Raw genomic sequence first — 13,365 nt, 5'->3', positions numbered from 1 at the left:
CTATGAAAGCCAGAAGATCGTGGACAGAAGCTATACAACCCTAAGAGAACACAAATGCCAGCCCAGGCTACGATACCCAGGAAAACTCTGAATCAACATGAATTAAAAAGCCAAGCTATTCCATAGCAAAATCAAATTTACACAATATCTCTCCACAAATACAGCCCTTCTAAGTATAATAAATGGAAAACTCCAACACAAAGAGGGAAACTACAACAACAAAAATAACAGAAAGTAACAATTATTTCTCCTTAGTATCTCTTAACATCAATGGACTCAATACCCCAATAAAAAGACATAGACTAACAGACTGGATACGTAAACAGGAAACCCACCTCAGTGACAAAGACAGGTACTATCTCTGAGTAAAAGGCAAGCAAATGGTCCCAAGAAATAAGCTGGAGTAGCCATTCTAATATCGAATAAAATTGACTTTCAACCTAAAGTTATCAAAAAATGTAAAGAAGAAAAATTCATACTCATCAAACAAAAAATCTACCAAGAAGAATTCTCATTTCTAAACATCTATACGCCTAAAGCAAGAGCACCCACATTCATAAAAGAAACTTTACTAAAGCTCAAAGCACATATTGCACCTCACACAATAATAGTGGGCGACTTCAAAACCACACTATCAGCAAGGAACAGATTACAGAAACAGAAACTAAACTGACACAGAGTAAAATTACAGAAGTTGTGAACCAACTGGATTTCACAGATATCTATAGAATATTTTGTCCTAAAACAAAAGAATATATCTTCTTCTCAGCACCTCATGGCACCTTCTCCAAAATTGACCATATAATAGGTCACAAAACAGGCCACAACAGATACAAGAAGATTAAAATAATCCCATGTGTCCTATGAGATAACACAATCTAAGGCTGGACATAAACAATAGAAAGTCCACATACACGTGGAAGCTGAACAGCACTCTACTCAATGATAATTTGGTCAAGAAAGAAATAAAGAAAGAAATTAAAGACTTAGAGTTTAATGAAAATGACACCACAGCATACCCAAGCTTATGGGACACAATGAAAACAGTGCTAAGAGGAAAACTCATAACTATCAGTGCCTCCGAAAAGAAACTAGAGAGAACCTACACTAGCAGCTTCATAGCACATCTGAAAGCTTTAGAACAAAAAGAAGCAAATAAACCCAAGAGGAGTACATGGCAGGAAATAATCAAACTCAGGGCTGAAATCAACCAAGTAGAAACAAAAAGAATATACAAAGAATCAACAAAACCAGGAGCTGGTTCTTTGAGAAAATCGATGAGATAGATAAACCCTTACCTAGACTAACTAGAGGGCACAAAGACAGCATCCTAGTTGACAAAGTCAGAAATGAAGAGAGACATAACAACAGAAACTGTGTAAATTCAAAGTCATGAGATCCTACTACAAAAGCCTAAACTCAACCCAACCTAGATGAAATGGACAATTTTCTAGACAGATACCAGGTACCAAAGTTAAATCAGGATCAGAAAAATGATATAAATAGTCCCATATCAGCTAATGAAATAGAAACAATCATTAATAGCCTCCTAACCAAAAAAAGCCCAGGACCAGGTAGGTTTAGTGCTGAGTTTTTTCAGACCTTCAAAGAAGACCTAATACCAATACTCTTCAAACTATTCCACAAAACAAAAACAGAAGGAACACTACTCAATTCGTTCTATGAAGTCACAATTGCTCTAATACATAAACCACACAAATAGCCAACAAAGAAAGAGAACTTCAGACCCAATTCCCTTATAAATATCAATGCAAAAATACTCAATAAAATTCTTGCAAACCAAATCCAAGAACACATTAAATCGATCATCCATCATGATCAAGTAGGCTTCATCCCAGGGATAAAGGGATGGATCAATAGATGGAAATCCACATATAGTAATCCACTATATAAACAAACTCAAAAAAAAAAATCACATGACCATTCCATTAGATGCTGAGAAAGCATTTGACAAAATCTAACACCCCTTTATGATAAAAGTCTTGGAAAGATAATGAATTCAAGGCCTAAATATAGTAAAAGCAATATACAGCAAACCAGTAGCCAACATTAAACTAAATAGAGAGAAACTTGAAGCAATCCCACTAAAATCAGGAACTAGACAAGGCTGCCCACTCTCTCTCTACCTATTCAAAATAGTATTCAAAGTCTTAAACAGAGCAATTAGACAACAAAAGGAGGTCAAGGAGTCAAATTGGAAAGGAAGAAGTCAAACTATCATTATTTGCAGATGATATGATAGTATACTTAATTCTTCCCAAGAGTTCCACCAGAGAACTCCTCAACCTGATAAATAACTTCAGCAATGTGGATGGACATAAAATTAACTCAAAAAAAAAAATCTTCCTCTACACAAAGGGTAAACAGGCTGAGAAAGAAATCAGGGAAATAACACCTTTCACAATAGTCACAAATAATATAAAATACCTTGGTGTGACTCTAACTAAGCAAGTAAAAGGTCTGTTTGACAAGAACTTCAAGTCTCTGAAGAAGGAAATCGAAGATCTCAGAAGATGGAAATCTCTCCCATGCTCATGGATTGGCAGAATTAATATAGTAAAAATGGCCATCTTGCTGAAAGCAATCTACCCATTCAATACAATCCCCTTCAAAATTCCAATTCCTTATACTGTTAGAAAGAGCAATTTCCAAATTCCTCTGGAATAACAAAAAACCTAGGATAGTGAAAACTATTCTTAACAATAGAAGAACTTCTGGTGGAATCGCAAGTCCTGACCTCAAGCTGTACTACGGTGCAACTGTGATAAAAACTATCTGGTATTGGTACAATGGAAGGCAGGTGGGTCAATGGAATAGACCTGAAGAGCCATAAATTAACACATACACACCTATGGTCACTTGATCTTTGACGAAGGAGCTAAAACCATACAGTGGAAAAAAGACAGACAGTATTTTTAACAAATGATGCTGGTTCTACTGGTGGTTAGCATATAGAAGAATGCAAATTGATTCATTCCTATCTCCTTATACAAAGCTCAAGTCCAAGTGGATCAAGGACCTCCACATAAAACCAGATACACTGAAACTAAATATAAAAGAAAGTGGGGAAGAGCCTCGAACACATGAGCACAGGGGAAATTTTCCTGAACAGAACACCAATAGGTTATGCTCTAAGATCAAGAATTGACAAAAGGAACCTCATAATATTACAAAGCTTCTGTAAGACAAAGGACACTGTCAATAGGACAAAATAGCAACCAACAGATTGGGAAAAGATCTTTACCAATCCTACATCTGATATAGCGCTAATATCCAATATATACAAAGAACTCAGAAGTTAGACTCCAGAGAAACAAATAACCCTATTAAAAAATGAGGTAGAGGGCTGGAGAGATGGCTCAGTGGTTAAGAGCACCAACTGTTCTTCCGAAGGTCCTGAGTTCAAATCCCAGCAACCACATGGTGGCTCACAACCATCCGTAACAAGATCTGACGCATTCTACTGGTGTGTCTGAAGACAGCTACAGTGTACTTACATATAATAAATAAATAAATCTTTAAAAAGAAAAATGAGGTACAGAGCTAAACAAAGAATTCTCAACTGAGGAAATTGGAATGGCCAAGAAGCACCTAAAGAAGTGTTCAACATCCTTAGTCATCAGAGAAATGCAAATCAAAACAATCCTGAGATTCCACCTCATACCAGTCATAATGGCTAAGATCAAAAACTCAGGTGACAGCAGATGCTGGTGATATTGTGGAGAAAGAGGAACACTCCTTCATTGCTGGTGGGATTGTAAGCTGGTACAACCACTCTGGAAATCAGTTTGGCAGTTCCTCCAGAAATTGGACATAGTACTACCAGAGGACCCAGCTATACCACTCCTGGACATATACCCAGAAGATGCTCCAACATATAATAATCACACATGCTCCACTGTATTCATAACAGCCATATTTATAATAGGCAGGAGCTGGAAAGAACCCAGATGTCCCTCAATAGAGGAATGGATGCAGAAAATGTGGTACATTTACACAATGGAGTATTACTCAGCTATTAAAAACTATGAATTTATGAAATTCTTGGGGAAATTGATGGATCTGGAGAATATTCTGAGTGAGGTAACCCTACCACAAAAGAACATACATGGTATGCATTATCTGATAAGTGGATATTATCCCAGAAGCTCAGAATACCCGAAATACAATCCATAAACCACAAACCACTCAAGAAGAAACAAGACCAAAGTGTGGATACTTTGTTCCTTCTTAGAAAGGGAAACAAAATACCCATTGAAGGAGTTGCAGAGACAAACTATGGAGCAGAGACTGAAGGAAGGACAATCTAGAAACTGTTCTACCTGGGAATCTTTCCCATATTCAGTCATCAAACCCAGACACTATCCACTATCATGGATGCAGCGAGTGCTGGCTGACAGGAGCCTGATATAGCTGTCTCCTGAGAGGCTCTCACAGTGCCCGACTAAGACAGAAGTAGAGGCTTACAGCCATTCATTGGACTGAGCACAGGGTCCCCTATGAAGGAGCTAGAAAAAGGACCCAAGAAGCTGAAGGGTTTGCAGCTCCTTAGGATGAACAATATGAACTAGTACCCTTAGAGCTCCCAGGGACTAAACCACCAACCAAAGAGCACACATGGTGGGACTCATGGCTCCAGCAGCATATGTATAGCAGAGTGTGGGCTAGTTTGGTCATCAACGGGAGGAGAGGCTCTTGGTCCTCTGAAGGTTCTATGCCCCAGTGTAGGGGAATGCCAAGGCCAGGAAGTGGAAGAGGGTGGGTTGGTGAGCAGGGGCAGGGGGCAGGGAACAGGTTTTTGTTTTTGTTTTTCCCGGAGGGGAAACCGGGAACAGAGATATCATTTGAAATATAAATAAAGAAAATATCTAATAAAAAAAAAGAGCATTGAAATGAAAAGAGAACAAATACAAAAACAACAACAACAACAACAAACAATTAACCAAAGGTCATAAAAAGGGAACTAACAATTTATGGTAGGTGCTAGAACAGAAGATAAAATATTGACTAGGTTTAATCTATACAAAACTTCACTAATAACTTAGTTATGGTTTTAACCCTTCAGTGAACCTGTGGAGCAGAGACAGGTGATGGATGTTTAGCCAGATAATTACTCCTAATGGATATGCATGTAAACATTTGCTGTTGTAAACTTCTATTTCAGTTTATGATTTGAGTTTTTGTGTTAGCTTGTGATGAACTTTGTAACATGAGATCATGTATTCTGACAGATGTATAAGTACTGAGGACAAAGAGATGAGGAGGATTAGAGGGAAAGGAGAATGTTTTCCCCTTCCACACCTAGACTGGAATCTTTTCCCTTTCACCACTTAGGATCTTTAAGCTTTTCCTCTTAGATAACTTTCATAGGAAACTTTTTACAACTTAGTAATAAATGCTATAATCACTTCTCTAAGTGTCCCCTTTTCTTCCTGCGACTAGCAGGCTGAAAGTTAGGGCCCGGCAGTTCCTGCTGAGATAGAACAAAGGCTGCATTGCTTAATCCTCCCCTGTTAAGCTACAGGTGTAGCCTACGCCAGCAAGCAGTCAGAAACCCTCAGAAAGAACAAAAAAGTTTTTAGGACTTTTTAGTTCTAAAAACAAAAGTTATCATCCGCACTTCAGTACAATTAGAAAGCTAAAAAGCCCTGAGACCCTCAGACTTTAAAGCCATCACCAGAGTCCTACTCTGTGACTCCACTGCTACCCTGCCCCCAGCAGGGAGGCTCTCAGCAGTTTACCATTGTTCTCTACATAGTCTGCTATTATCCTTTTACTCATCCATTTGTTTATCAAGACCTTGCTGTTCACTATTACTGATGGGACTTGTGAAATTTTTCAGCAGTTAAGAGCACTTGTTGCTCTTGCAGAGGACCCTAGCTTGGTTGCTACTATCCACAACGGTGACCAAAACATCCTGTAAATCCATTTCCAGGGGATCTGATGCCTCCATGTCAATGCATGCACACTGTAACAAACACATAAGAATAGGCAAAGTACTAACACACATATAATAAATAAATCATTAAAAAAATTAACTCTGAATTTAGTAGCCATAGCTTCACAGATTGATTAGCCATGTACATGAGCAAGCAGTTCAGGACCTTGAAACAGGATGAAACTGTATAAGTCATCTGGATTTAGATGGGAAAGCGAGCAACAAAACTAGTGTATGAAATTTTTAGAAAAATTGGTAGTGATATGTTTTTTAATGGGGCAGCATGATGCTGCAGGAGGGGTTGCCTCAGCAGTCCCATTCTGAGGCATTCCCCCCTCCAGGCACCAGTCATATGATGGGTCTAGTTCAAAATGAAGTTTATTTGGAGCACAGGGAGGGGGTAGGATGGGAGTAGAGGCAGAGAAAGAAAGGGAACAGAGAAGGACAGAGAAGGAGGCTGGCTCAGGAACATATGGAAAGAAACAGAGGGAGAGGACTGAAAGAGAAGACAAGATGGGGAAGAGAGAGAGAGAGAGAGAGAGAGAGAGAGAGAGAAGCCAGCACAGTAGCTAGCTTCCTACCTGGCCATTGCTAGGTAATTGTTGAGCAGAGCCTAGAAGAAATACTAAGAGACAGTGTGGATAATTGTGCACTAGAAAGTACTCCAGACAACATAAGCTTCCCTTGAGGCAGATACTGAATCTGGACTTTAAACACTAGCATCCATAGAAACTCAAAATGAGGATCGACAATTACTATTATTCTACTCTGAATGTTATTGAACTTCTTGAAAGAGACACTCGATTTCTTGGCAATGTGAATTATCTCTGCAGAGTGAAGTTCTGGTAAATGCAATTATTAATGGAATCTTCTGGCAAGAGCTAGTAATGTAGGCTAGAGATATAAATTCTTAATATATTACCTTTCTAGAATTTCTGTGATCCTGGGTTTAATGTTACTACCAAAAAAATTAAAAAATAAAAAAGACAAACAACAAACAAAAAAAATCAAAGGAAACATTCAATAATAAATTTGCTAATAATTCAACAGCAATATGATATACATGTCCATGGTAAAGTATTTGATATGAATTTGAAAAATGATGTACTCAATCATCAGTATATGAGAAAAATAATAAAAGGAGTGTGTGAGTAATGATAGGATTTATATTGAATTTGAGACAAGGGACACAGTTTTCTGGTATTCAGAAATTCCTACATTTGTGTCAGTTTCTCTGCCAACCATACCAAGTAAAAGTGGCTTGTCAGTCCACTCTCATAAGTACACTCTCCCACTGGCAAAGACAGGCTCTAGAGTGAAGCTAAGAATGTGTATGAGTGTGTCTGTGTACATGTGTGTGTGTGTGTGTGTATACATGTATGTATTTGTATAGAATAAGTGCTGGTTACACATTAAACACAGGACTTCTTCTCAATTAATACTATCTTCTTCCATCTCACTACTCAGTCACAAAATACGCATAAGATCACCATGTCCAGACTAGTCTGAGATACATTAAAATTCAGTTGAAAGTCACAAGGGGTTTATATATAAACAGTGTAGATATCCTCAGCCTCAGAGAATTAAATGATGTTGTTTGTAAAAAGGCACATGAAATGAGACCATTAAGCCACATGCAGAAAAATAAATACCTGTTTTTCTTATTTCTGGAACCTAAAGTGTGTGTGTGTGTGTGTGTGTGTGTGTGTGTGTGTGTGTGTGTGTTTCCATATACAATAAGAAAGCAAGAGAGACTAGTGGAGAGCAAGAGGTGTAAAGGAATTAAGGGATTGGGAACTTGCAAAGACAACACGGAGAAAGATATAGAAGACAAATATCACCTGTTCTCTCAGATGTGGAATACACATGAATTGTGCCTACTTGTACTAAGGAAAAGATTCAGTAGTAAGATGAGCAACAAATAAATGTAGAGGAAGAGTCATGTACACATGTATTAAGGTATGATAATGAATCCCATTATGTGACATAATAATTAGAAAGGAATCATTAGTGCTTTGTGTTATGATCACCACAGAAAATGTATTTGCAGTCTTGAAAGACCAGTTTTTCTACATCTTCCAGTAAATAATTCCTCCTGTCCTGAGATTCTAGTAACCATGATTTATCCAATCGAACGAGTTCATTATAAAACTAGAAGTTATAAATATCTTAAGCCTTTGCTGGGTCTTTCTCACTGATATGACAGACTAAGTATTTCTGAATTCAGCATGATTAAGGACATTTCTGAATTTGGCCTGACTATTGGTTCCCCATAAAATGGGAAGCATATATGCCCTTTGTCAGTATCTACATTTGTGATAGCATGGGACACACTGAATGTTCTATTGGTTGCCAGTCATGTCAATCTGAGACTATTTCTTCCCTGAACTGGACTTGGGTATAGAGTGTGCATGGGTCCTTCAAGTCACATTGTGGATGTTGTAACACAATGCACTGACCCCACTTCTAATTTTCTTCACACAAGCAGCTTGTAGACACTTGCCTGCAACAAAATTTGTCCAACATAGATTCCTCCCAATGGTTTAATTTTCACATAAGTAATGTCATGGCATCTGAAACTGAAATGCCCTCAAAATGTATTTTTTACTTCATACTTATGATTTGGACTGAGAACCTCAGATGTATAACACCCCCAACAGAGTATGCAAGCTTAGATTTTTTCAAAACCTTCTTTAATAAGGGTTCTCAAATGATTCAACACTCTCCCTTCTTGTCTAGCCAAAGGTAGGGAAGAAAAGATGGTAAATAGAACAAGAGGATGTGGACCTGTTTAGAAGTAGTATGTTGGAGACAATTCTAATCTTTATTGTCATGATACCAGCAGTGCAGATCAGGAGTGTCAGAATACCAACAGTCCAATTCAGTGGTGTCAGAATAACAACAGACCAGTTCCAAAATGTCACCAAACATGAATCAGCAGTGATGGCACTATCCAGCAGAGACAGCCAGACCACTGTTGAATCTATAGGAGTTAGCAGGAGAGACCAGAACCAACCAGAATACCAGAAGTTCTCTCTTGTGCCTCTCTTAATGAAGTGAAGACAGCAAAGAAGCAAGACTAATGAAATGTTGCACAGCTAGCAATGCAAGCATGTTATCACTGTCTGTTAAGTCCTACTTATACTCTCTCTAAACTTCATGTGTCCTTTCACAGGTCTGCCTCAGCAAAATGTCACCTGACACAGCCAGAAATTTCCACTTCAAAAGTATCTCAGATTCCTCCAAGAAATTAAGCTACCTGATAAAGAAAGGAATCATTGCTACATTAGTAACAGTAACAGTCATTGTATCAGGCTTGTATATGTGGTCCCCATTTGATAAGTTGATCTTCATAACACTTCACAATCCAGACTTCCCAGGCTTAGAGCTTTTCAGACAAGACAAATATGTTCACTTTGACTTTCTTCTTCTGGTTCTTGTACCTCCTCCTTCTCCTTGTCAGTTTTACTCAAGCCAAGTACATTTGGAGAATGAAAGAAAATTATGAAGTATTTCATATGAAGATGTGGTGAGAAGTTGAGGCATCACCATCAGTGCAGTCAGAGGCCAGTGGATAAAGTGCATTGCAATGGTGTTCTGGATGGGCTGTATACGCATTTGTATTTCCCATGTAAATGTCATAATAAATAATCCATCTGTGGATGGACAGGCCAATGCTGTGAGCATTTTATCCTGTTCTCCTAATGTAACCACCATGATCTCAAGCAAAAAAAAAAAAACATTTGAACTCTTGATAGTCACTATCCTTCCACTTTCACATAGTCCAGAGAGTGTTTTCCTTTATTCCAGCTGGTCTCCAACTTAGGAGATCAGAAGTTGAATAAGGACAGTTATACCTCTGCCCATTGTAGATATTTGTCCTCTTGAGAGATGCAATATCATGGGACCCAGTGATGTTTTCTGAAAGTAGGTGTATAGAGACTGGGTGAGGTTTCATTCTATTAATCTGAGCATTTAGGAGACTAAGGCAGGTCCAGCTCTGTAACTTTGAAGAAAAGTTACTTATAGTGAATTCCAGGCTAGGCAGGCTTACATAGCTTGAACTCTTTAATAATAAAATAGGCAGATACAAAGCTTGCATGGGGGACTGTAAAACTTGTATCATTTTACAGTTCAGGGAGTACAAATAAATTTTGTACTACATTTATAAATGGAGACTGTTAGATGCATGGGATAAAATTCCTTGAGCACACAGATCTCCAGAAAAAACAGGAATGTTAAGCACACAGGTTGTTTTTCCAATGGGAAAGATGAAAAACCTGTTCTTCCATCAGGAAAGCTGAGAATTGGAAATGGTTGACTGCTTGGTGATATGTGTTATCTGCTGGACCAGACCATACCAAGCTTCTACAAGCAGATCCAAAGATGGCTAGTAATCTAAATGACCCTTATAGCCAGAGGCTCCCCCAAGCTCCCACAACCAGGACCAGAAGTGACTAATAGCTCAAATGCTCTCTGTATTATCTGTATGCCTGAGACCAGGCCAGACCCTTAAGTTAGGACATGCAGTGTTTCTTTAGAACCCATGTCCTTGGAAGAAGTGACATGCACCTTTAGTTGAGTTTCAATGGCATTATGCTTTCTTGTACAGAGGGAATTATATTACACCAGGAAACATTTTTCCAAATTATACTGGGCTTAAATACATTGCCCATGAATGAATTGCCTGGCCTTAGACTCCCCAATGTCTGTTCCAATTTAACAAAGTTGATCTGGGTTTCCATATCTCTTTGAGGGATTAGCCTACCTGTATGTCACCTTCAAGGACACCCTCAGGGGATGAAAGTGGGAGAAATTCTTAGTGGCTAAAGGCAGCTAGCTACTGGGAACCTTAGTTATATCCCAGAATCCACATCATGTACACATACCATAGATATTACACAATATAGATCAGTTATTCAAATAAAAGCAAGAAAAATACAGGATAAGAAGAAGCTAGTTTTTCAGGGATGAAGATCTTGAAGTTAAATACCTCAAATGAAGAGATTGCTGCCCTTCCAGTCTGTACTTCCTACAGGGCAAATCAGCATGTCTGCTCCTCTCAATACCTCACAGTCTGCAGGGCTCCCAGGATATCTGCTGCAGCTAGGGCAACAGGTAAGACACTCACTGCCCAAACAACCACAGCAGCTGGGACTCCCAAGATGCCCAGCAGATACAGGACCCCTCCTCTCCATTTGAACCCTATCTCCCTTATAGTTTGCACCTCCGCTGGGAAAAATCAGTGTGTCTGCCATTCTCAACACCTTACAGTCTCCAAATCTCCCAGGAGATCTGTTGCAACCCAGGGACACAGGGGTCAAGCTCCAGTAAGAGACACCGAGGCCAGTTAACACCCGAGATAACCAAATGGTGAGAGGCAAGCACAATATCATAAGCAACAGAAGCCAATACACTTTGGTACTATCAGAACCCTGTTCTCACACCACAGCAAGTCCTGAATACCCCAAAACACCTGAAATGCATGATGCTCACCTAAAATCCCATCTCATAAAGATAATAGAGACCTTTAATGAGGATATAAATAGCTTACTTAGAGAAATACAGGAAAATGCAGTTAAACAGATAAAAGCCCTTAAAGAAGAAGCAAATAAATCCCTCAAAGAAATACAAGAAAACACAATCAAACAGGTGAAGGAATTGAAGCAAGCAGTCCAAGACCTAAAAATGGAAGTAGATACAATAAAGAAATCATAAATAGAGGCAACTCTAGACAATGGAAAATGTAGGAAAGAGATCAGGAGTTATAGTTGCAAACATCACCACAGAATATAAGAGACAGAAAAGAGAATCTGTGGAGAGCTCTTGGTGCTACTTCTAGAAATTTGGCAAAGAAATTGTCATTGGGCTCAGATAAGGAAGTAGGTTCAGAGAGAATATTTGCATTTGGGCTAATACAAAGCTCAAAGTAAACACAGCCAAGGAATGTGTCATTCCTTCTATCTTGGTCATCCTGATAAGCCCCTAGAAGCAGTGACCATGGGACTTTGATTATTGTCCTGTTTGACTCTTTGTTCGTTGCCTTGTTTGATTACTTTGTCTTTAATCTAAGAATTGACCATATTCTTTGGATATACATAGAATGATATTAAAGCAGATTGGAGAAAAATAAACCTGCTTCAGCTTCAGCACTAGATGGGGTCATGTTATAATGTTGTCTAATTGTCTTTTCTTTTTCAATCCTTACTCTCTTCCTGGATACCCCAAATACCTGGAGACACTGTTGACTGACTGAGCTGGTTTGGTCAGATGGCGCCTTCAGTGACAGGCTGGAGTATGATAGATATAGTGAAGGACACCAAGGGAAAGGAAGTCTGCACAAAGAAAAATTAGGGCCAGCAGTGAATAAACCCTGTAATAAGTGACAAGGTAATGGTAGAAAGCTTTTCATATATGTGTTTAGAGATATGCTAAAATCTAGAGGAGTGAAGATAATTCCCATAGATGCTTTTAGTCTTTGGAACCTGATTAGAGATAGATTAGACCCTAGAAGTGAGAGTAAGAGAGTAAGTTTCAGAAAAGCAGTCCTCCCCACTGTCCAGGGATGCTTTGGCAAAAAGAGAAGGAAAATGAACAGTAAGCTGTTCCAGAGCTCACCTAAGGACAAGATGAGGTTGGGAGATGTCCTGTTTCTTTGGTTCCCACTAGGTGAAGGCTTAGTTCTGCTTCTGGGTTCCTTAGGTAGGATATCTGGGTCCCCTTGGTGGGACATCTAGTTCTCTTCCCTCTCTGTCTATTGTCTGTCCTTGGTGCACCAATCTGTCAATGTCTGTCAGTTTATGTCTGTGATTATGTCTGTGAGTTTTGATTATATTCAAAAGAAATAATGGTTAAAACTTTATCTGATGATCGTTCACCCCTTGATTTACTTTTAAGCAGTAACTCATCTCAACAAAAAAAGATAAGCAGTCTCAATTGACACAACAAAAACTGGTAAATTGTATCTGTAGTCCTACATCTGTAGTTAGGAGTCTAGCACTTCTGGAGAAGCTATACCAGGGGCTGATTGTCTGTATAAGCCGTTCATAAAGGGGCCAGCAGCTTCTCAGCTTCAATGTAAGGAAGCTGATGGTTGTTTCTCCTAGAAAAATCTCTGTGACTATGACTACTGGGTTTAGCAGGTGACAAGGTGCTCCTTGCTTGAAATTACAGCTAAAAAATTTAAGAAAACAGAAACCACTCTGTTTGTTTCTGACTGGTCTTAAATGTATAAAAATGTTCTGCATATCTTGGTTATAGATTATTGGCTTATAAGATATTGAATATGGTTAAAAATTTGTAGCACTGGTAACAAAAAGTTGGCTTAAAGCTAGTAACTCAGGGTTGGAGTAATTCTGGACAAGAGCACATAGCATGAACGAAGCCAGAGAAATAGGTCTCTAAAG

Source organism: Mastomys coucha, unplaced genomic scaffold (assembly GCF_008632895.1).
Source record: "Mastomys coucha isolate ucsf_1 unplaced genomic scaffold, UCSF_Mcou_1 pScaffold5, whole genome shotgun sequence".
Taxonomy (NCBI): domain Eukaryota; kingdom Metazoa; phylum Chordata; class Mammalia; order Rodentia; family Muridae; genus Mastomys; species Mastomys coucha.
Note: the sequence above shows the minus strand (reverse complement) of the source record.